Source organism: Mauremys reevesii, linkage group 25, assembly GCF_016161935.1.
Source record: "Mauremys reevesii isolate NIE-2019 linkage group 25, ASM1616193v1, whole genome shotgun sequence".
Lineage (NCBI taxonomy): Eukaryota > Metazoa > Chordata > Testudines > Geoemydidae > Mauremys > Mauremys reevesii.
Window position 1 is genome coordinate 20,194,496 of NC_052647.1, and position 24,367 is coordinate 20,218,862.

A 24,367-nucleotide genomic window follows, 5' to 3' on the forward strand; every position below is an offset into this window, starting at 1 on the left:
CATCCCAGCCAGAGCTTCGTCAAGCCTGACCTTAAAAACCTCTAAGGAGGAAGATTCCACCAATTCCCTAGGTAACCCATTCCAGTGCTTCACCACCCTCCTAGTAAAGAAGTTTTTCCTGATATCCAACCTAAACCTCCCCCTCTGCAACTTGAGACCATTACTCCTTGTTCTGTCATCTGCTACCACTGAGAAAAAGTCAATCCATCCTCTTTGGAACCACTTTCAGGTAGTTGAAAGCAGCTATCAAATCCACCCTCATTCTTCTCTTCTGCAGACTAAACAAGCCCAGTTCCCTCAGCCTCTCCTCATAAGTCATGTGCTCCAGCCCCCTAATCATTTTTGTTGCCTTCCGCTGGACTCTTTCCAATTTTTCCACATCCTTCTTGTAGTATGGGGCCCAAAACTGGACACAGTACTCCAGATGAGGCCTCACCAATGTTGAATAGAGGGGAATGATCATGTCCCTCGATCTGCTGGCAATGCCCCTACTTATACAGCCCAAAATGCTGCTAGCCTTCTTGGCAACAAGGGCACACTGTTGACTTATATCCAGCTTCTTGTCCACTGTAACCCCTAGGTCCTTTTCTGCAGAACTGCTGCCTAGCCACTCAGTCCCTAGTCTGTAGCAGTACATGGGATTCTTCCGTCCTAAGTGCAGGACTCCGCACTTGTCCTTGTTGAACTTCATCAGATTTCTTTTGGCCCAATCCTCTAATTTGTCTAGGTCCCTCTGTATCCTATCCCTACCCTCCAGCATATCTACCATTCCTCCCCGCAGTTTAGTGTCATCTGCAAACTTGCTGAGGGTGCAATCCACGCCATCCTCCAGATCATTAATGAAGATATTGAACAAAACCAGCCCCAGGACTGACCCTTGGGGCACTCTGATACTGGCTGCCAACTAGAGATTGAGCATTGATCACTACCCATTGAGTCTGACGATCTAGCCAGCTTTCTAATCACCTTATAGTCCATTCATCCAGGCCATACTTCTTTAACTTGCTGGCAAGAATACTGTAGGAAACTGTATCAAAAGCTTTGCTAAAGTCCAGGAATAACAAGTCCACTGCGTTCCTTCATCCATCCCAGTTATCTCATCATAGAAGGCAATTAGGTTAGTCAGGCATGACTTGCCCTTGGTGAATCCATGCTGACTGTTCCTGATCGCTTTCCTTTGCTCTAAGTGCATCAGAATTGATTCCTTGAGGACCTGCTCCATGATTTTTCTAGGGACTGAGGTGAGGCTGACTGACTTGTAGTTCCCCGGATCCTCCTCCTTCCCTTTTTGAAAGATGAGCACTATATTAGCCTTTTTCCAGTCATCCAGGACCTACCCCGATCGCAATGAGTTTTCAGAGATGTCGTCTGTATGCCTCACAATGAAGGCAGACAGAAATGGGAAAGTGGGGAAATGGTAGGTTCTGTGAAGAAGGAATGGGGTTGAGTCAGGATGCAAAGGAGCCAGAGGAATAAAGGTTTGGGTGCTCCCTAATCAAGGCCACAGCCTGTCTCCCCACACAGGACCCCCTGCACATAACCCTCTTCCCCTCCCCCAATCCCATGTATATCCCTGGCCTCCCCCAACTCTATCAGTGAATTCTCCTGCCACCCTGCACATCCCTATCAATTGCAAGTAGTTAGAAGCTGTTTCAGGCAGAACTCCAGGTTCTGCGTTTCCTTGGTAACTGTTTCAGTGGTTTTACAACCACGTTTTCATCTTAAAAATAATAATAAATATTATTAATATTAATAATAATTCCTTATGTTGCTGTGAAACACACAAAAAACGTATGGAACTGTGAAGCTAACTATACACAAACTGTCATATGTGAAGTTAAAGTACTTTTGTCCTTGTCTACATTGGCCAAAAATGTGTGTTTTTCAATTAAGTTAGCTTTAATGGATTAAACTCTCTTCCAATACCTATGCAGATGGAATTTAACACCTTTAAAAAGTTGTTGCTAGACTCTCCTTAAGCTAGAACACAATTAACCCAAAAGATCATGTCAAACATTGTTTACACCAGTGGTTCTCAACCAGGGGTACGTGTATCCAGGGTCTTCCAGTGGGTACATCAAGTCATCTAGATATGTCGCCTGTTGTAAAACTAGGCAAATAAAAAGCACCAGCGAAGTCAATACAAAACTTAAATTTCATACAATTACTTGTTTATACTGCTCTATGTACACTACACACTGAAATGTAAGTACAATATTTATTTCCAATTGATTTATTTTATAATTATATGGTAAAAATGAGACAGCAAGCAGTTCTTCAGTAATAGTGCGCTGTGACACTTTGATTTTGTAAGCAAGCAGTTGAAGTGAGGTACACAAGACAAAAATCAGGCTTCTGAAAAAGAGGCACAGTAGTCTGGAAAGGTTGAGAGCAACTTGTCTACACAACTGTTTGGCGTGGGTGGGGGGTTGTTAATTTCAGCTAATTTAAGAGAAAAATAAGTATTTTTGCCCAAGTAGACACAGCCTTATATGTCTCTCATAACAAATGAAAGGGAAAAGGTGAGACAGAGGGAGAGGTGTGATATAAAAATGACATCTCCCCTTACTACACAAGTTTAGGCCATGTCTACCTTCCAATTATGTTGGTAAAACTTATGTTGCTCAGGGGGGAGGGGAGGGGAGGGGGAAGACACCAAAGTGACGTACATTTTGTTGGCATAAGCGCTCCTATGCACAACACTATGTCGGCAGGAGAGCGCATCTGGCAGACATAGCTATCGCCGCTCATTTAAGTGGTTTCATTATGTTGACAGGAGAACACTTTCCTGTCAGCATAGAGCAGCTACAGGACCGATCTTACAGCGGTGAGGCTGTATTGGTATAGCTGTGATGCTGTAAGCTTTTTAGTGTAGACATGGCCTTAAGCACTTCAGTTTGCTGTGTAACTATCACGCTACTTACTTGTGATGAGAATCATATTTGGGAGATGGATGTGCGGAGTCATTTTTGTTTATTTCGATAATCAAAAGTTGAAACAATTATTTTAAAATAAGTTTAATGCCACAATGATTAGGCCTCAACTGGAGTAGTGTATCCAGTTTTAACTGCCACGTTTCAGGAAAGATGGACAAATTGGAGGAAGTCCAGAGAAGGGCAACAAAAATTATTAAAGGTCTAGAAAACATGGCCTATGAGGGAAGATTGAAAAAACTGGGTTTGTTTAGTCTGGAAAAGAGGGGACATAACAGGTTTCAAGTACATTAAAAGGTTGTTACAAGGAGGAGGGAGAAAACTTGTTCTCCTTAACCTCCGAGGATAGGACAAGAAGCAACGGGTTTAAAAATTGCAGTAAGGACGATTTAGGTTGGATTAAGAAAAACTTCCTGGCAGGGTGGTTAAGCACTGGAATAAATTGCCTAGGGAGGTTGTCGAATCTCCATCATTGGAGATTTTTAAGAGTAGGTTAGACGAACACCTGTCAGGGATGGTCTAGATAATACTTAGTCCTGCCATGAGTGCAGGGGACTGGACTAGACGACCTTTTGAGTTCCCTTCCAGTCCTACAATTGTATGATTCTATGTCAAAGTGCTAATCAGCCCATGAATTTGGACATTAGCACAACCAAGTGCTAAGTTTCCCACTTTATTTCAGTCCAGAGACTGAAGTAGTCCCAAAATGTGCTCGCTAACTCATTAAAAAACAAAAACAAAACATTTTATCTTGCTCTAGACAGACCCTTAGGGGTAAAATTTAAACAGGGCTTCCTAGGAAATTAGATGTATAGAACTTATTGACAACAGGAATGAAAGGCCGGTCTGCCACAAGGAGACTTCATCCTCTAAAAACATGCTGGCATCTCATGGAAACCATTTAAGAAGCCGTTCTATGTGGGAACAGTTTCTCATCTATCATGAGATCTGTATTTTTTCTTATTTTTATTGCAAGTGTGAAATAACTTTGAGCCTCTCTGAATATGGGATCTATAAAGTGCTTTCAATATATATATATATATATATATATATATATATAAACAAACAAGTTTTACAGATGGGAAAACCAAGGCAGGGAGTTTAAGCAATTTGCCCAAGGTCACAGAGTGAGTCAATGGTTTTTGTTGGCAACATCATAGTCGGTTGCTGTGAGGGGGACTATGATCTAAATCTTGGTGGATAGTTGCACAGAAGACAGCTTTCTTTTCACATGTACAATCCCACCCCCCAAAAACCCTGAAGCACTCCTGATTCCCCAAACCTTTCAGAACTAAGCTATAGTCTAACTTTCTTGTTTGTAAACTCTCTACTGACTTGTTCTACGCTGAAATCACAAGACCTCAGAACTTCTCTTCTGGACACACACTAACCTGTAGGATTCTCAACTCAAGGCTTGTGCATCTGACCCATGCCCTTCCTGGCTTGTAAAGGAGAATCATGATCAACCAGAGCCACTCTGGATCAAAATACCCAATGCCCCATTCAAGGAAGGAATCTTCTCTCTCCTTTAAGCACCCAATAGTATGATCAACAAAGAAGAAACCCATCCTGGATGCATTTATTCTGGCCAACGACCACCCAGTATAAGTGATCTCTCTCCTGCCATCCATCACCATCTTCTGACAAGAGACTAGGGACACCATTAGCCATCCTGACTAATAGCCATTAATGGACTTAACCTCCATGAATTTATCCAGTTCTCTTTTAAACCCTGTTATAGTCCTAGCCTTCACAACCTCCTCTGGCAAGGAGTTCCACAAGTTGAATGTGCACTGTGTGAAGAAGAACTTTCTTTTATTTGTTTTAAACCTGCTGTCCATTAATTTCATTTGGTGGCCCCTAGCTCTTATATTATGGGAACAAGTAAATAACTTTTCCTTATTCACTTTCTCCACATCACTCATGATTTTATAGACCTCTATCATATCCCCGCATAGTCTCCTCTTTTCCAAGCTAAAAAGTCCTAGCCTCTTTAATCTCTCCTCATATGGGACCTGTTCCAAACATTCCATTCCTGAGCAAGCTCAGAGAAGCCACCCAAAGGCCAACTTCAAGCTCATTTAAATGAAGTCAATATCCTAGACTAAAAAATCTGGATTCAGGTTGGGACCTAGAATTGAAGCCACCTCAGTGGCCTAACAAATGGGGGGTCTCCTGTTAACGGACTGAGGGCAGACATTCATTCTCATCCTCCTGGACCTCTCTGCAGCTCTCAACACTGTCAACCATGAGATAGGCAAGACAGCACTGCGAGGTGTGGCAGGGGTCCAGGATAATGCACTAAAATGGTTTGAGTTCTTCCTGGGGGAAGCACCCAACAAGTGATGATGGGAAACAGCAGTTCCACTACTAGAACCCTCACTTGTGAAGTTCCATAAGAATTAATTCTCTCTCTGGTCTTATTCAACATCTACATGCAGCCACTACATGAACTGGTCAGATGACATGGACTACCTGTCACACCAAGACTAGGCAGATGACCACTCCATTACCGAGACCAGATAGCCCAGAGTTTGGACAAGATCAGCTAATGGATGAAGAACAGCTGGTTGAAACTGAGTCTGAGGAAGACAGAGGTGATGCTGGTGGGGAGATTAAAACATTTTGAAGAGTTTGCAGCCACAATACTGTCTCCTTTCTACTCTCTCTCTCGTTTGCCAAGATGGGATGGAGTCTTCTAGCCAATGCTGACCTAGCTTCATTTATTCACACCTTTGTCACCTCTTGGCTGGGCTACAGCTATACAATATACCTGGGCATGAAGTCTTCAGTGCTTAAGAACTCCAATGATACAGAATGCTGAAGCACATTCTCAGCAATACTGGCTACTGCAAACACATCAACCCTGTCCTCCACTGGCTTCCCATTGAGAATCAAATCAAGTTCCCATAGAGTATCACCTAAAAAAAAAAAAATCAACAAAATAAGGTAAAGTCTATGCTGTGTCCTTATTTTCAGGGTACTCAGGTTGTGAAGGTCAGGGTAGCGAAATGATAGCCAACAGCTCCATTGTAGCTCTTTTATTTTCAGTTGAATTTAGTAATTTTTTTTTATTCGCTACCATGGGTTCAGTTCTTCTTGCTACAGTTTCAAGCTCAGAGAGAACATTACCTCTGGTGCTCTTCTCACATTTGGAGACACTAGGAACACACGAAGTCCAGGTATGTGTGTGGTCACTATCCATGTACAATGTCTTATCTGTACTACAAGTTTTATTAAAGCAATAAGTAAAGTTGCAATTACCTATGCATACATAAATCTTAAAAATGCATGCAATGACTAAGGCCATGACTATAACGTACATTGCCATAGCTGTACAGATACAGCTGCGTCGCACCTGGTGAAGACACTGTATGCTGATGGGAGAGAATGCTTATGTCAGTGTAACTTATGTCACTCAGGGGTGGTTTATTCACACCCAAGCGATATAAATTATGCTGACATAGGCTATGTCTACAGTACAACCTAAATCTGTTGACACAATGATAAGTGGATGATAAAATGAACTAACTGGTTATATCTGCAATGAAGACTAGTCAACAACTTTGTTCTCTGACACAATGAAACTTTCAGCATTAAAGAAAAAGCTTGAATTTGCAGGAGACGGAGCTTTCTTGGAAGCCAGCTCTAGACTGTGGAATGAATTCTCACAGGAACTAAAGACCATCATAAACCTCACCATCTTCCACTCAATACCAGGCACATCTTTGACCTTGACTTCTCTAAGGAGGGTGGGTGGGTGTTTAAAACATTCCAGAACAGAACATTCAACTGCACATACTTCTCTTCTCCTTTCCACAGGTGGGAGAACATTTTAGTCACATTGCTTGATGTACTACTGGAAGGCCCTCAGATACTATGGTGATGAGCACAATATAAGAACCTACACAGAAGAAAATAGACCTTGTCCTCCTCTCACATTCTGCCTAACACTGGCCTCTGTCTTCTTGTACAGTCTGGCCACTCTGGTAGTAAAAAACTTCTCTACAGCTCCTGCCACTTAGAAAAGCTTCCTTGTATCTCTTCATCTCATCAAAACTTCACTAAGAACATCCTTCTCCCTCTCATGCCTCAGTATCAGGATGGAAATTCTCTGGTCATGATTTAGCGCTGAAGAGTGTTGGGTGATACTGTTTGCATGAAAAATGTTCTAAAAATATCGCTATATGGTTGCACTGTACACAGCACGTGACTACTGTTACTACAAGAATGCCTGGGGCCCACCAGTCTTAACAGCCTAGATCTCAATAAGTGCTTTTCCACGCACAAAAATGATATGGTTTTAACTAGATCAGTTTAGTAAAAGCAGTACAATCCTTCCCAAGTGTGGATACAGTTCTAGACACTGGTATAACTTATTCCTGTACATTTAGAGGATAAATAAGGCACCTTTACACCAGTACAAACATGTCCATGCTGAACCAATTTAACTATCTCAGTAAAGCAAACATCACACACCCCTAACTGAAATTGTTATATCAATATAAAAACTGCAGACTAGGCCTTAGAGACCTGCTTGCGGGAAGCTTTATCATCAGCTAAGAGTCACAGTTTAATGCCAGAAGGGATCACCAGATTATCTAGTCTGACTGCCTGTATGTCACAGGCCGCTAGCCACCACCCAGCCACCCCCGCACCAAGCCCAACAATCAGAATTAGACCAAAGTAGTACAGCTCTCAGGAGATTGAACTATAGTGTGCCACAGGCAAAGAACAGGAAAGCCCTAGTTGTACCAATGCCAGAGGCCCCCACAATGGCAGGGAACTGATTAGGTGAGATATACATGGTAGGATCTTTTGCGTAATCTGCACCCCATGCTTCAGAGGAAGGTGAAAAATTCCAAAGGGTCATGCCAGTCTCACCTGTGGGAAACCCAATCCCACGTATGGGAATCACTTGCTCACATGCTTAGCGTTTAAGACCCACTGGGATTTAACCAGCTGGAAAAAGCTGAAAGAAACAGAAGAACTGAAAGATATGCTTCTAACATCTTTCCTTTTGCTTATGCGGGTGTGGGGAGGAAGAATGTGCTAAGAGTGAAATCTGGCCATAAATTAAACTAAACCCTTCAAACCAGGGCACACTGCAGCTATGAATGGGTTGAGAGTTTGTTTTGAACTAATACGGGTACAATTATAAACTTCTTTCCCTGTATATCATTTATATGAGGCAGTTTTAGCAAATTGTTTTCTCAGTAAAAAGTTGATGTTTTATTTTTGAGAATCAATGATGCAAGACAGGCATTTTAATGTGAATTTATTATTCTAATTGCAGCATTCAGTTCTAGGAAGAGGGAGAACTGAGGGGAGACAAGAACACGTGTATTGATGGAAGGGACAGTTTAGAAGGTTTAAGCACTGGCTTTGAGACACCTAACAAGGGACATTCAGGCCATGTCTACATTACAAGCGCTACAGTGGAACAGCTGAAGTGCTGCAGCAATGCTGCGGTAACACTGTACTGGTAGACACTGCCTACATTGACAGAAGTGGTTTTTCCATCAGTGTAGTTAATCCGTCTCTCCAAGAGGCAGTAGCTAGGTCAATGAAAGACTTCTTCCATCAACCTACCTGCATCCACGAGAACAAATGGATATAAATTGGCAGTCGGGAAGTTTAGGCTAGAAATTAGACGAAGGTTTCTAACCATCAGGGAAATGAAATTCTGGAACAGCCTACCGAGGGAAACAGTGGGGGCGAAGGACCTCTCTGGCTTTAAGATTAAGCTTGATAAGTTTATGGAGGGAATGGTTTGATAGGATAACGTGATTTAGCCAATAGGTCAATAACGTGCGACCACTGGAAAATAATACGGAGGTTCAATGTAGGGATATTGAAAGTATTTGTCATGAGTGTCTGGCTGGAGATACTTGACAGCATGCTCGGGGTTCAGCTGATCGCCATATTTGGGGTCGGGAAGGAATTTTCCTCCAGGGTAGATTGGCAGTGGCCCTGGAGGTTTTTCGCCTTCCTCCGCAGCATGGGGCAGGGGTCGCTTGCTGGAGGATTATCTGCTACTTGAAGTCTTTAAATCAGGATTTGGGGACTTCAACAGCTGAGTCAAGGGAGAGAATTATTTCAGGAGTGGGTGGGTCAGCTTTTGTGGCCTGCATCTTGCGGGAGGTCAGACTAGATGATCATAATGGTCGCTTCTGATCTTAAGTTCTATGATTCTATGATCCATACCAGGGGTTAGGTTGACCTAACCACAGCGTGAAATTTTTTACAGCCCTGAGTGACATAGCTCGGTTGATCTAATTTTTAGATGTAGACCAGGCTTAAAACTACAATTTTATAATCTCAGGAGGGCTGGCTTAGCCCTTCACCCTTCCAAAGAACTGTATTGGAGGAGGAGACTAGAAACTCCAGTTCTGTGTGCTCAGCAGGGGCATCAGAGATCCTAAGGCACTTTTTCTAGAAGTAGAGAGTTACCCAAGTGTCCTTGGTCAAAATTTCCCCTCCTCATACTCTTATCCAGAGTGCTATGAACCAACTGCCTACTGGCCTCCCTCCCACAGAGGCTGTATATATGGATCACTAGCATTGTATATAAACAGCATCTGGGGAGCCTTCATAACGAAAGGCACCACATGCATAAAAGATATTAAACATTTAATTAAATTTTAAGAAACAGGAATTAGGGAAATGGCTGGGGAGGTGGAGGCAGAAAGAGAGAGAGACGGATACATACTGGGAGAACAACCAGAGGATTAGCGCTAGCAGCAAACAAATACAGAGGAAAGTTTAGCCTGAGGAAGCCCAAACTGTACAATGTGATTACTCTTTCCTGTATTACTGCAGGACATGTACTAGTATGAACAAAGGATTATGTTAAATAAAAAGTACTCTATGTAACAGAGCAGTTGCAGTCAAGGCCGAAATCCATTGTGGACATCAGACTTAGACAAGCAGGAACAGGTTCAGAGAAAAGGAGTAGGCTTAGATCAAACAAAGAGCTTCATAGCAAGCAATTGAGAAAGTTACAGGTAAAAAAAAATCCTTACATTGATATGCAGTTCAGCAGAGAACCTGTTTGCAGCTGTCCCAGGCACTTTAAATAGGCAACTCTTTCAGATAAAGGGTTTAAGGGTTTTCTTAAAAATTGCTTTTATAAAAATACAGGAGCCTGACTTGAACTATTGCAAAAGCAAAGGCATAACAGAACTTGACTGTCAGGAAAGCTGAGCTGGAAATAGTGTTCTTACAATACTACCTACATAAAAGAGACAAGGTGGGTGAGGTAATGTGTTGTTTTTTTAATTGGACCAACTTCCTCCACCTTGTCTCTCTAAAATCCTGGGACTGACATGGCTACAACACTGCATACTTACATAAAACACAGCCCACCCAAGGTACCTTCATGTGATTTTTATAAGATGTAACATGGATACTATAACAAGTCTAAAAGTCTGTTTTAGCTTTCCGGATAAATCATGCTCTCAGAACATAGTGCTTTGGGCTTATGGCTCACTACTATATTACTGCATGCCACAAGCCTAAAAATGGAGATAGGAGTTAGCTAAATCTCATAAAAAGTTATATGGGATTAATTCTCACACTGAGTAGCAAGGCCATCCCGGTTATTTTACTGAGACCTGGGAGTCATGCCAATAACATTAACTACCAAACCCACGATAAAAACAAGCCTATAGAAATGCTAATGATGTTTTTCTTAGGCCAACCCTTAAGAAAAGACAACACACTGCTACTGGGAAGATAAAACCACAACAAACTGGATTGTTAGAGATGGCTACACAGAATCTTTACTTCGGGATATATCTTACAATGGAAGATACAAAAATGTAGGTAGACTGGTAGCAAACGCAGAGCCCATGATCACCAACAGGAGCTGGAATGTGGAAAATGTAGTACTTACTATAATTAAGGAGGAATTACTCTGTAATAAAAGTGAGACAAAAAAAATCACACACATTTCTACTTCGCTATCCAAAAAAGGAGGAAGTATAAAATTGAAAGCTTGGGGAAGTGTCTAAAATAGTAAAAGATTTCCCACTACAACGCAAGGAAGGAAACCTGTTGCTTTGAGAGAGTTCCAGAAGTGCTTTTTGTTTTTGTTTTTTTAAATATACTGATTAGCAGATCTCTGCCTGAAGCTTTCTGACCAAAATGAACATTCAGCGCATAATGCACTAAATATGTTGGTGGCAGTTTGGGAGATAAGAATGGCAACAGGCAAGGATCCACAAACAAAATATAGGATAGGCAACTGCCAACTCTTCCTCGGGATTCACGCATAGTTCAGTTCTCAGCCCTGTCTCCATCACCACATTGCCGCGGGTTATTGTACTATACTACAATAATATTAAAAAACACTGTAACTCATCATGATATCGAGTAAAATTTTCAAAAGCACTTAAGTCCCATTTTCAAAAGTGATTTTGGCACTTAGGAGCCTAACTCTCACTGAAAGTCAATAGGACTTCAGCTCCTAAGTACTCATAGACTTTAAGGTTAGAAGGGACTATTATGATCATCTAGTCTGACCTCCTGCACAATGCAGGCCACAGAATCTCACCCACATGCTCTTAACAAACCCCAACCTATGTTTGAGTTACTGAAGTCCTCAAATAGTGGTTTAAAGACCTCAAGGTGCACAGAATCCTCCAGCAAGTGACCCGTGCCCCACGCTGCAGAGGAAAGTGAAAAACCTCCAGGGCCTCTGCCAATCTTCCCTGGAGGAAAATTCCTTCCTGACCCCAAATATGGCGATCAGATAAACCCTGAGCATGTGGGCAAGACTCACCAGCCAGCACCCAGGAAAGAATTCTCTGTAGTAACTCAGATCTCACCCCATCTAACATCCCAGTGACTGAAGTCACTTTTTAAAATGAGACTTAAGTTATGAAGATTTCACCCATGATCTCTTCAGGCCACATTTACAAAAGGTATTTCAGGCACCTAAACATGCAGATTAGGTACTCTGTGGAATTAGGTGCCTGTGACAAACACAGGAATTTCATGAAGTATTTTTATGACTCTATACCTGTCACTTTGGCATAGCTATACATGGGGGCAAGGGGGAGGGGAAAGGGGTCGGTCTTCTCTCCCTATACATGGGAAGTCAGGCTAAGTATTTAAAACTAGAGCCACTAGGCTTCGGGCCTGGAACAGAACACAACAAATGGAACACAATGGTCCAACATACTAACGGGGTCCCACCCAAAGGACATGGACCAGACCCTCTGGATCTAAGACAGTGCCTAACCTGCTTAGGCGCTTTTGAAAATCTCATGAAGTATCTTTGTAAGTCTGACCATTCATCACTAAATGTTACACACCAAGAGACATCCTCATAAAGTTCTTAAGTTTTTCTGGGAAAGAGTCCACTTCAGAACCTAAGGTAAATATGCACAGACTATTGCTAGCAGTATGCTTTGAATTTAGAGTTATTTTGGGGTAAGGGGGAAGGAGTGGGAATGTTTGCTTTGTAACAAAAAAGCTGCAAGAAAGCTTAAAATTGTCATCTGGGAAAGAAAACCCAAAAGCTAATGCTATAAAATCTGCTTTAGAGGCACAACACTCTGACACTTTATAAACTTGATAAAGCAAACCCAACTGTATAAACTGGAATATTGGCAAGAAACTTACTTGAGGTAAATCTCCGACAGCCACATGGTATTTAACAAATTATTCCAAGTTACCCTATAATGGCAGGGTGAAAGCAAAGTCCAACTACTTCCCATTAAATTATGCCTTTCAGTGTGCATGCACAGAAATTGGTGCCCAGAAGCTCTGGAGTACAGCGCTAATACCGGCCTGAGGACCTTGAAAACCTTGACCCTCTAAAATTTAGAATAAGAGGGGCTGGAGTTCACTCACGCTATATTGAAATCACTGCCATCGGGAGAATGACCTTCCATGTCAGGAAAAGAATTCACAGTTTAAGTGGCTTAAAGGAAGCTTATAACGTAACAAATTAAATATCCAGAGCACAAACTGGGTCCTATTTAATGAGGGCTGAAGGGAATGGAAATGTTAAAGTTTATCAATCCCCATATGCACCTTTGGTAACTATGAGCTGCAAAGAAATTCAACATATTTATGCCAGGATGAAGAGAGAGGCATCGATAGCATATTTCAGCCAAGAACAAAACAAACTCCAGTGAAAGGAATAATATGGCCTCAAGACCCAATGCAACAGTCACACGAGACCTAGTTTACACTAGAAAAGCTTTGCCAGTAGCTCTACCAGCAAATCTTCCTAGCGTAGACACAATTTAAACTGCCAAGAGTGCTTCTGACAGTAGAGCGTCTACCAGTTCCCTGAATAAGTTATACTGACAAAAGCACTTCTTTGCCACTAAAGCTGCCTCTATCCTAGGACTTACCAAAGATAAAAATGTCATAAGAAGAAATTACACCACTAATCACAAAAAAAAAATTATAATGTGGACTTAGCCTGAGTTGAAACTTCAATGCTAGAGACAGAGCAAGGCATTATGGGTGCACCTGGGCATCAACATAAGAGAAAGGATGATGAATCAGGTATATAAATCAGCACAGAGTAAGGACACTGAAAGACATAGGATCTAAGTTTCTCTTTTAAAAAACGAAGATTTAGTAATGAAAGAAATTCACAAAAAAAGGTACAAAAGGAACAAGTGTCTGTAAAGCCATTGAGCATATCTGCAAGTTAGGATGATCTGGAACCACCACAATCTCCAGGGGACATATGTACTAATCACAGTCAATAAGGAACTGACCTGCAATGCAGGTACATGGCTAAACAGTTTACAAGGTGTCCTACATGTACCTCACAGGTTCAGTGTTTGAAAGCCAGAGGCATTCCAACCTGGTTTCATGTCGAAAGCATGGATCCCAACTGCAAAAATCCAGCAAGATAAACGGTTACTACTCTCCAAATACCTACCAACCTAACATGGGTTAGGTAAGGATTATTAATTGCCTAGTGTCATTTATTTACATTTCTGATAAACAAAAAAAAAAATCTAACTTAAAACACAACAGCAAGTCATCAATTTCCCAAACCAGAAGAATTAGAAAGACCACCACTGATGAGTGCACAATACTCAAACTCCTGCCTCCCTCCCCAAAAGCCTGGAAAAAAGAGAAGGACTTTGCAGCATGCCTGGAGATCAACTGATTCATGGTAGTTCAGAGCAAGAGGCAAGAAGCTTGGGGGAAAGGGGAAACTCCAAGTCGCCAAACAGTTCACAGAGAATGCCCTGCCAGCAGCTCTCTTCACTAACTGAGGTGGACTCCAGCTGTTTGCAGCTAAGCCAGGATGGCAGAAGTCAAGAGAAAATCTTGCACATAGGTAGGCTCCAAGCTTTTTAGAACTTTACAGGTCAAACACAACACTTTAAACTCTACCCAGAAACCTACAGAAAGTACAATTCACAGTACACTGGTGTCAAGCACTCATAGGAGAAACCTCTACTCAAGAAGCAAACCACTAGCTCATTTCCACATTGATCCAAGGTGTAGCACTATGTAGCTTGCATTGCAGTAGTACAATCTCTATTGTACAATGAACTCAAGTAACAGGTGAAGGACACAGGTCTGAAAAGTAGTTGCCCAAATGAACTCTGATTGAAGTCACAGCCAAGTCAGAACCACAGCATAATCAAGGGTATCAAAGAAGCTAATTAGATCCAACACGATCAGCATGGACCCCAGATCTATATTATAACCAGACTGTACTGAACTCAGGTCTGAATCCAGGCTGACAAAAGTCAAGGGGATCCAAGGCATCTCGGCATCTAACATCAAACCAAAATGACACTGCACAAGGCTTCATTAAAAAAAAATCTGAAGTTCGTGGCTTACCTGCTTCTCATATTACTGATTTTGACGTATTAAGACTAGACTGCAACTGTTGAGCATGCTGACACACTGACTCCTTGTAACCCTTTGCAGAAGGTGCTCCATATAGAGGTCACAGAATTAGAAACTTTGGCACCGCTTCCAGCAGACAAGACAACTACATTTTAAAAAAAGGTATTCCAAAATGAACCATAACCACCTAAGCAATACCTTGATCTTGACATAATCCAGCCTTCCCCTGTATTTATTCACTAGCTGTGGCGTGTCCTTATGTACACTAAGTTCGTCTATTGAAAGACACCTAGTATACTTGGGGCAGAAATAATTCACATGCAGTTATACTACGATTGCAAGAACAATGGAGAAAAATGTAAGAGACCCAGTGCTCCCTACTGATTATTACAGAGATAACTATGAGAAGCGCCTGAATGTCTTAGGAGTCTGCATCCCACTTACAAAAGTCATTTAGGCCATGTCTACACTTACAGCTGTGCCACTGGAAGAGTGCTCATGTAGACATAACAACAACAACAACTCAACAAGCGGCAGTAACTATGTTGGCGGGAAAGCGTCTCCTGCAGACATTGCGCTATGCACACGAGAGCTTATGCTGGCAAAACTTGTGTCACTCGGGGGAAAGGGGTGTGTCACACTCCTGAGCGACAAAAGTTTTGCTGACATAAGTGCTAGTGTAGACATGGCCACAGGCACTTAGGAACCCAAGTCTCAATGGAAGTAAACAGGACTGAGGCCATGTCTACACTAACACTTTTGTTGCCAAAGATGTCGTTGCTCAGGGGTGTGAAAAACAAAACAAACCACATCCCTGCATGACATAAAAGTTACCCCGGCACAAATGGTAGTATGTACAGCGCTATGTCGGCAGGAGAGCTTCTCAGGGTGAGAGTTGGAGTTAAGTGAAGCCATGAGGCAGTTGTATTTGTGTGAACATTATGTGAAAATATTTCCCTCACCCAAAGCAAAATATTGCCCGTTTTTATTTATAACATACGTGGGCATTTATATGTATTCAGCATTCAAATTCTACAGTGTGGGTTATTTGATGCATGGGGGGCTAAAGTGATGCTATAGTGCTCACAGATGGGTGCAAGAAGTGCTCCATTTATAAACAAGGCAACATCTAGAGACCAGGTTTGTTGCTGCACATGTTAAACAACTGCTGCAGCTCACCTAAGAAAGGGCTACCTTTTAGCAGAGAGCAAAGTGATTACCCATATAGGGGATTTGGAATCCTTACAGATGAAAGGCACTATGTAAGTGAGAAAACAGCATCCTATAGATTATCAAAATTCATATATTCCACAATTGTGTTAAATGCAGAGATTCAAAACAAAGAAATAAAACAAAGATTATATGCATTTCTTCACCAAAGTACATTGTGCAGGAAACTTCTGGTTGAAGATGAGTGAATAAAGTTATCAATTGTCAAGCTATTATGATGAAAATATCCATACCTATACTAGATACCATATTGGGTTATTAAAACTACCTCCGATTATTAAAACTGATGGAATTAAAGTTTTAGCTTATGCTTCACTGTTTACTTTTTGAACATTGTTTAGTTTAAAACTAGACTGGTGAGTCTAGTTCTGTTGTGCATGGGAAAAAACTTTACTGAAGTTTATGCAAATGTAAAATACTTTTATTCTTATTTGGTTTGTAAGTGACACTCACCACTCCTGGATTTAAATACTAAATCCTGGACCTAAATTATCTGTGCACTCCCTATAAAGGAGTCAGATTTCACAAGTCAAGAATTAAGCAGTTTACATTAGTGAAATTTACATCTACCAAGATATCACCAGTGACATACTTAGTACTATATTTGGACTTCACCCGCCTCTCTTCTCCTTCTAATTCAATTTATCACAATGTTGAAAATTTTAAAACCACCATCTTTCTATATCTGATCTAGACTATACATCCCAAATAGGAGATGTTGAGTAGACTTGAACTTCAGATTCCAGTGCAATAAGTAATGCGGCAAGGACAAACTTTTAGATTTAGTAGAAGCAGATTAGTTATTCAAGTTTTTCCTGCCCAAATGTGTCATATTTCAACTTGAGAGGAGGGAAAGTGACAGTGAAACATTACCCCTGAAGAGAATCCCCAAAATAGTACCATTAAGTACTTACTTCTACGGTGTAACCCTGATTATCTGACCCTCAAATACCCAAAACAGAATTATGCCTCATCTGCTATAGTGCAAATTCCCCCAAATACTCAATACCTTGAATGATTTCAGATAATCAATACCCCCAGTACAGTAAGATAATTAAGGTTGTACTGTAGTAGGTTTTTATTTTTGCAACCGTAAGTGAAAGCTTTTGCCATTAGACAAAAGCTTATGTTCCACCTTAAGCTATGTCTACACTACAGTGTCTATGCCAGCATACTCACCAACAGAAGGAATTTTTCTGCCAGTGTACGAACACCATCTCCCTAAACGACATTAGCTATGCCAACAGATGTCCTCTACTGTCAGCATAGCTGTGCCTACACTGGGGGGTTTGTTGGTTTAGCTCTTTCACTAGTGGCTGTGTTTTTATTCACATCCCTGATCGACAAAGCCATGCTGTTATAAGTTTTAAGTGCAGACTGGGCCTTAGGCAGCTATTTTTTTAAAGTAACAGTGGTATTCAGAACAGAATCATTTCCTCTCCTTACCCTTGCCAACACAGAGCTGAAAAATATTCTTTGTGAGTGTGGCAGGCTAGCAAAATCCAAGGAACTAATTTTCAATGGCATAGCAAATCCTGGGTCTGTGGGAGCACACCCTCAAAATGCACTGAAAGGGTGAGCCTCACCACAACACTCCATTTATAACTGGCGTTTCAGATAAAAGGAACCTGAAAACTTTTCTTCAGCACAGTTCAATACTACAATACCTCTCTTGCCTCACAAAAAGTACACAGAAAAAATATCTGGAAGATATGCACTGTAAGTTTATCATGAATAAGAAGATAATACCAGCGTCTAATGTGGCAGAGAGGCTTTGTTCACTCTCATGAATCAGCTTGTAATGGCTGGCAGCAGTACTTTGCCACCAGTTTATTCTTTCACGTAAGGGTGGGACAGAAGAGAGTTACATTCCAGACTATTGCAGCGCTTTCCTAACAGAGCTACATCTCCCTCTATGAAACATGAGCTGAAGCACTACTTGCTATCTGCAATCCGTAATCATACTGTGTTGCCTTCTTTAGGGAACTTCACTACACACACTGGAGGTTCAATTCTGGGTTGCTCCTCTTAGGTTCTCTAGCTTAAGACAGCCCATTTGGGGCTGCAGTGCAGACCAGTGTTCTGTCCAACAATGGCTAGAATACATGCTTCAGAGAACAATGCAAGAAACTCCTTGATAAATAGTTACAGAATAGAGAGAAATATGAACTTGTAGGAAGAATTAAGCTAAATTTCTCTCTCAAAAGAACTAAAAAGACTAACTACAGCAAAAGCAAATTGTTACCTATTAACATTTAAGAACCATCCTATCTCCGTGCATTTAAAAATGAGGAGTCATCCTAGGGCATGAACTTTAATCCACTACTTTAGAGATGAGAGTTCGATGGCCGTAGCTCTAATAAGTTGTGACGCTAGCACCAGTAAAACACAGCGTCTTCTAGAGTGAATTATTTCCCCTCTGCAAAAGTGCTGCTGCTAAGGGGTTGTCCACACACAAGTTTGCACCTCTTTTGTGAAACTGGCACAAACCTCTACATAGACATTTAGGCTTGGTCTATACCTAAAACTTTGGTCGACCTAGCTACATTGCTATGGGGTGTGAAAAACTGTGTGTCGTCGACCTAATCCCCACTGTAGGCACAGCTAGGTCAATGGAAGAATTCTTGCATCAACTTTGCTAATGCCTCTTGGAGAGGGGGGTTAACTATATCAGTGGGAAAGAAAAAAAAAAAAAAAACACCTCTTCCATGAATGTAAGAAGCACCTATATGACAATGCTGCAGCAACACAGAAGCAGTTGTGCTGCCTCAGTGTAGACTTAACCTTATTTCTGTTTAGTTCAACCTGTTCTTAAGCAATTTAAGCTAACATTGTATCCACACAGCCTTTTGTAGTGGTTTAACTAAATCTGTTTAAAAAAAAAAAAAAAACAGAACACCTTTATTAAACCAGAGCAATTCTATGCATAGACTAGCCTTAATTATTTCAGACCTAGTTTGCGCTATCAAGGGAAATGGGGAAAAGGAGAATAAAGGGGCCACTGAGTCACTGGCAGTTGTTTAACTGACACATCATGGGAAATACGTCAGCAAGACAAAAGTTCAACACAGATGTTATGATCTAACGTTTTAGCAACAAATATATAATGCTGGAAACTGAGGTTAGCAATTAATTCAAAAGGAAAGAAGACTATTAATTTAAGTTTAAACTGTCGAAAAATTAGCCTACTCATCATATTAGGAGCTTCTTCAAAAAAAAAAAAAAAAAAAAGAGAGAGAGAGAGAGAAGGAATTGCTCTAAGTTTCAAAAGAAGTCAGTGAGAGCAGAAGAGACGCAACATCTATGAAAAATCAGGTCCATGAGGCCAGACTGTCAAAAGAACTCACCAGCCAGCAGCTCCCACTGGGAATCACCCTTAAACATATGTCCATTTCATTTAAGTGCCTAAATGGGATAGGAGCTGTTCTGAAAATATGGCATTAAGTGTCTTGCCCTAAAAAAGTTCAAGTGCTTAAGAAAAAACGAGTAGCACGTAAAGCAAAACATCATCTGGAATCCAAAGCCTGCAATCCCCAGATGAACATGCTGAACACACCTGCCACACCAGGAGACCCGTAGAATGATACTCTCTAAAAAGTTTTACTGAGAAATTTTAAAATTTTACCATGAAGGGGCAACTACAGAATGTGAATCAGGAAGTGTCCCAAATGGTAGCAAACTCCAATCACTGCTACATATTTCCATAAGACTTCTATCGTTGATTGCTCATATCCTCCACCTCCCCCATCACCCACAATAGGTAAGATTCATAACCTACGTTCTACATGCCAAAGGAGGTTGGGAACAGAGATCTAGTTTCCTTGACACAACTGTCTCCTGATATCCATTAGCACTTCATCTCTTAAGTTTCCTCACCTTTCAGAGCAACAAGTAGGAGGAGAATTAATAGCTTCCCTATACACCAGTCTGGGAACCTCACACTCTAGTCAACTCTGACCATTCTGCAGTTATCCTCCTCAGCCTTCCCAACCACTGCCACGAGCCCTATTAACAAGAGATCTGAAAATAAAGAAACCCAATCAAAAAAGTTTTATTTTTAAATGAGACGGTTTTATTTTTCCCATTTAAACTTTTTAAAGCAGCATTTCCAAATGTCAATCTGCACTTACTGCACCTTTCACCCAACAAAAGGCTCGCAAAGCACTTTTACAAAAGGTGAGTATTAGAGCTAATTTACCTATGGAAAACTGAGGCACATGGAGGTTAAGTGAATTGCCCAGTATCACATGGCTAGAGTGACAAAGCCAGGAAAGAGAACCCAGGAATCTCAACTCCTAGTCCCTATTCTAACTGCTAAACACTGCCTCCCACATCATGCTTACATTTTTGAATTTAAAACCATGTGTCACAAGAACTAAGTTCACTGTAAACCACTATAATTATTTAAATTGACAATACAAATCAGTTCAATATGTTACTATTCAATACTTTGTGCACTGCATATCTTTGTAATCACAATCACAGTAGGAGCCATGCCACATGGATTTTACAGCACTTCCAAATTAGCTTCATAAGAACATTGTCACACAGACTAACTGCAGTCCTTCAACCAGATTTTTTAAAAGGTTAATGATAATTGCAATGTACCAAGCTGGATGAAGCACTGGGACGAGCACTGCTGAGTCAAGATGAAGTTCATTTTCATTTGACATCTTTGTACATTATGTAGAATGTGGGTGGTGGGGCAGGAGGAGAAAGAAATCAGGATTCAAGGAACTGGGATGTGTTGCAAACACCAGGGAGAACTGAGAAACAATAAAATCTAGAAACATTAGAAATAACAGCATAAGACATGAGTAAAAAAAAGAAATTCAACTTGAAATAAATGCATTTAATACTCTGGGGAATGTAAACTAGATCACAGGTGGAGGGAAGATGATACTTGAGGTGATAGTGGACAGTAAATTAGACAGGAGCTTGTAATGCGATAAGGAAGGCGGGGGGGGGGGGGGGGAGAATGTGATTCAGGGCTACACCCAGAGCAAAAAGGTTATGTCCTCATCTCTAAAACTCTGATGTGAACTGTATGCAGCTCTAAGCAATCCAACATCAGCACTCACTACTGACAAACTGGAGGACATTCGGGGAGGGAAAAGTGATAAAGTCACAGAAAGGATTGATTTATGAAGAAACATTAAAGTAGCTACATGTGTAATTTGGCTAATGACAACTAAGATGGACACAAAAAGAACAGGAGTACTTGTGGCACCTTAGAGACTAAAATTTATTTGAGCATAAGCTTTTGTGGGTTACAGCCCATTTCATAGGATGCATGCAGTGGAAAATGCATGTTAACTGCCTACAATTATTTGAAGAGTGAATGCCAATGAGGGTGAAGGAGCATTGTACAAGTAGGTATAACTTATAACATAAGAATAATGGCACAAATTTAAGGCAAAACTTGGCTAAGTACAAATAAAGTTGTCAAAAGAGAAATCCGTTGGATGCAGTAATAGTCTCCTCAAAGAAACCCTATTGCTTGAGACATTTACAACTGGATTGTCTCAAGAAAATCTAGAATGGAATAATCCTGCACTGGCCAGTGTGACGGACCAGATATCCTGAAAGATAGTCTCCTGATCTAACAAACAGCATAAATAAATTTAGAGAGAGAAAATGTATCACCTGAAATATAGAGAACATTTGACATTCCCCAAATGTCTGCTGGAGTACAACTGTGAAAATTGAACAATTTTTTTATAATTCAGTGGCCCTCCAGGTTTTGGAAACTAGGATTCTGTGAACCGGATAACTTCATCCGATGCCTGTTTGCTCACTGTTTTGAAACAGAAAGACTGGTTTTCCACCACTCTACTCCCAATCAGATTCTGGGATTAGAAATAATTGGTCCAAATTAAGAACCATCTCTTAAAAAAAAAAAAAAGGCTTTTGCAGACACAAGTACAGTTAACCATACTTCAACAAACTTTGCATCTACATTTCTGGCCTGTAACTTCTATCAGTTCAACCTTCTTTTTAGGCACTAACAGCAAACAAGCACTTCAATGATGGTTAAACTACAGCCATGAAACTGATTATGGTTGGCCAGAATGATAAATGCTTAATATGTATTCATATGATAGCAGTCAAACATGCCTTAAAGAAAAAGAAAGAAAGGATGTTAACCCTACTAGTAACCAGATTCCAACTCGGGAAATTATATTCTACACTCATAAAATCCCTTTTGTTCAAGTGATGAAGTTATTCTTAATTTGTGCCAAATCACTGTTTTATAGAATTGGTGGTTCAGAATAGCTGCTGCATTCTACACACAAAAGTGTCTATATTTTAGTGCACAGGCAATAACTATATTTATACAGTTTGTAAAGCACCATGCAATCCTTTTGGATAGTGCTATTGGTTATGGTTAGCAATGTAACTGATGCTGTACCAGACACACTGAAGAAAGTCCCTACCCCATAGAACAAAATGATGAAACAAGACATGCTGAGGTGCCCAGAGAAAGTATGCATATCATTTTATCACTGTAATATATTCATAGAAAAATGTAGTCTTTAGAAGGGACCTGAATATATGGAGACAGTAGCTACTTGGTGAACCAGGATAGAGATGGCATTCCATGCATAGAAAGCCGGATGGAAAAAAGTACAGATTAAAGAATCGAAAGAGGTTATGAAGGATGGCAGTGGTACTCAACTGGATTTCATGAAAGGTGTAAATTACAACAGAGTCTGGTCTTAAAAATTTAAGTTTATTTGATTAATCAATATTGATTTTATATGCATCACCAAGTATTTTTAATTTTCATGTAGCATTTCATGTAAGAAAAGTCAAACCTGTTGGTCTTTTTCTTTCAGGGTAAGGAGAGAAAATGGGGCCCAATTAATTTTAGCAATAAAAGATTAAACCCTTTTGACAAATGAGGCGGTTTGTTTAATAGTTCTAGTTTACTAGAAACTGTCACCTATTCTACCATAGTATGTAAGTGAAAGAGAAGTAATTGTGCAGTAATGGATTAAACACTCACTGCTTCAACAAGTTCTCATAAAGTTTGGGCTCCCAAAGTCTAACAGTGAGAAATAATTATTTAAGAAGCTATATATAGAGAGAGAGCCCCCTCTTGGGAAGTGTATTGGAAGGGGATGACTCCTCCCATCTCCAGGCAAGTTAAATCAGGGTAAAAACTTAAATGTTTAAATTGCACAATATATATTTTTTCTTAAATAATTGTTGTTATACACACGCACACACAAAGATTGTGCGATTTAAACATTACATTTTTACCCTACTGATGTTTAGAGTAACTGATTTAAACTTGCCTGGGGATGGGGGGGAGTCAACCCCTTCCAATACACTTCCCAGGAGGGGGCTGTTAAAGGGTTACTCCCACTACATCTAGTGTCAGCGTTACCCACCCTACTCCTAGACTCCCATCAAGTTGTTTTTGTGACACCCCCAATCTACCAATCCCATGAGCCCCCCTCTCCTCCAGAGCCTACAATCTCCTTAACTCACCCATTGTAACTAGAGAGTCCCAAGCCCTCACCCAGGCCAGGATCTCCCTACTGCTCGAGGACCCTCTCCATAGCCACCTGCTGACCCAGCACGGCCCTGCTGCATAGGGGCCCCCCATAATCCCCATCCACGCAGCCCAGAACCCCTCCTCGCCACGGGGGCCTCTCACAACCCCCTAGACCAAAGCACTCAGGGGCCCCCCACCAAGCAGCCCAGGCCCCCTCACGAGCGGACATTTTCACACACACCCCCCAGCTGTCCGTGGCCGGGCCCCCTCCCCCCAACCAGCCACCGCCCGGGCCCCTCGGAGGCTCCAGCAACCCTGAGCCCCGCCCATCCCTGAGGAGGGGGCGTGCTCCACATCATTCCCGGACGCTGTTGGTTGCGGCGCCCATCACTCCAAGCCGCCCGGCCGACCGATTGGCCGAAGACGCTTGTCACTCACGGAAGGGGCCGGTACTCTCACGAAAACTCGGGGACATGGGGGGGGCATCGTCTACTCCAGGGGGATAGCGGGGGGCCTCGCTCACCTCGAGACCGGGGGGCACGCTTGGGTTGCCTCAGGTCCGCACCTCTGCCTAGCGCTGGCTACGGAATCGCGCGCTGGCTCCGTCCCTCCCGAGCTGTCCCTGGGTCTCGCGCTGGGTGCCCCCTCCCTCCCTGTGCGCGATAGTCTCGCGAGACTTCCCACGGGGCGGGGCATGGAAAAGAGAGAACCAATCATCAGCCGGGATGTGTGCCAAAGCGGAGGGGTGGGCGTTGCCCGCAAGAGGCAGTGGGTGGAACGTGCCCGCCCGTTCTGCCTTCCTCAGAGGGGGGCGTTACTGGACGGGCTGTGGCAGAAAAGACAGTGACAGAGCCCCACC

General features: G+C 41.7%; 1 protein-coding gene across 6 annotated transcripts in view; it reads right to left on the bottom strand.

The window, feature by feature from the left end:
• LOC120391009 (cyclic AMP-dependent transcription factor ATF-7) overlaps nt 1-24,367 on the bottom strand; it is a 119,463-nt gene that overhangs the window by 93,849 nt on the left and 1,247 nt on the right. For 4 of the 6 annotated variants that reach the window (XR_005591196.1, XM_039514177.1, XM_039514179.1 and 1 more), the window contains exon 1: nt 24,032-24,184. The exons of 1 other annotated variant lie outside the window; for it this stretch is intronic. The gene's annotated coding sequence lies outside the window, so the exon portion shown is untranslated. Of the gene's footprint in view, nt 1-5,706; nt 5,855-24,031; nt 24,185-24,367 lie in introns of those variants that run through there. One more of the 6 variants, XM_039514178.1, reaches the window with a different exon arrangement.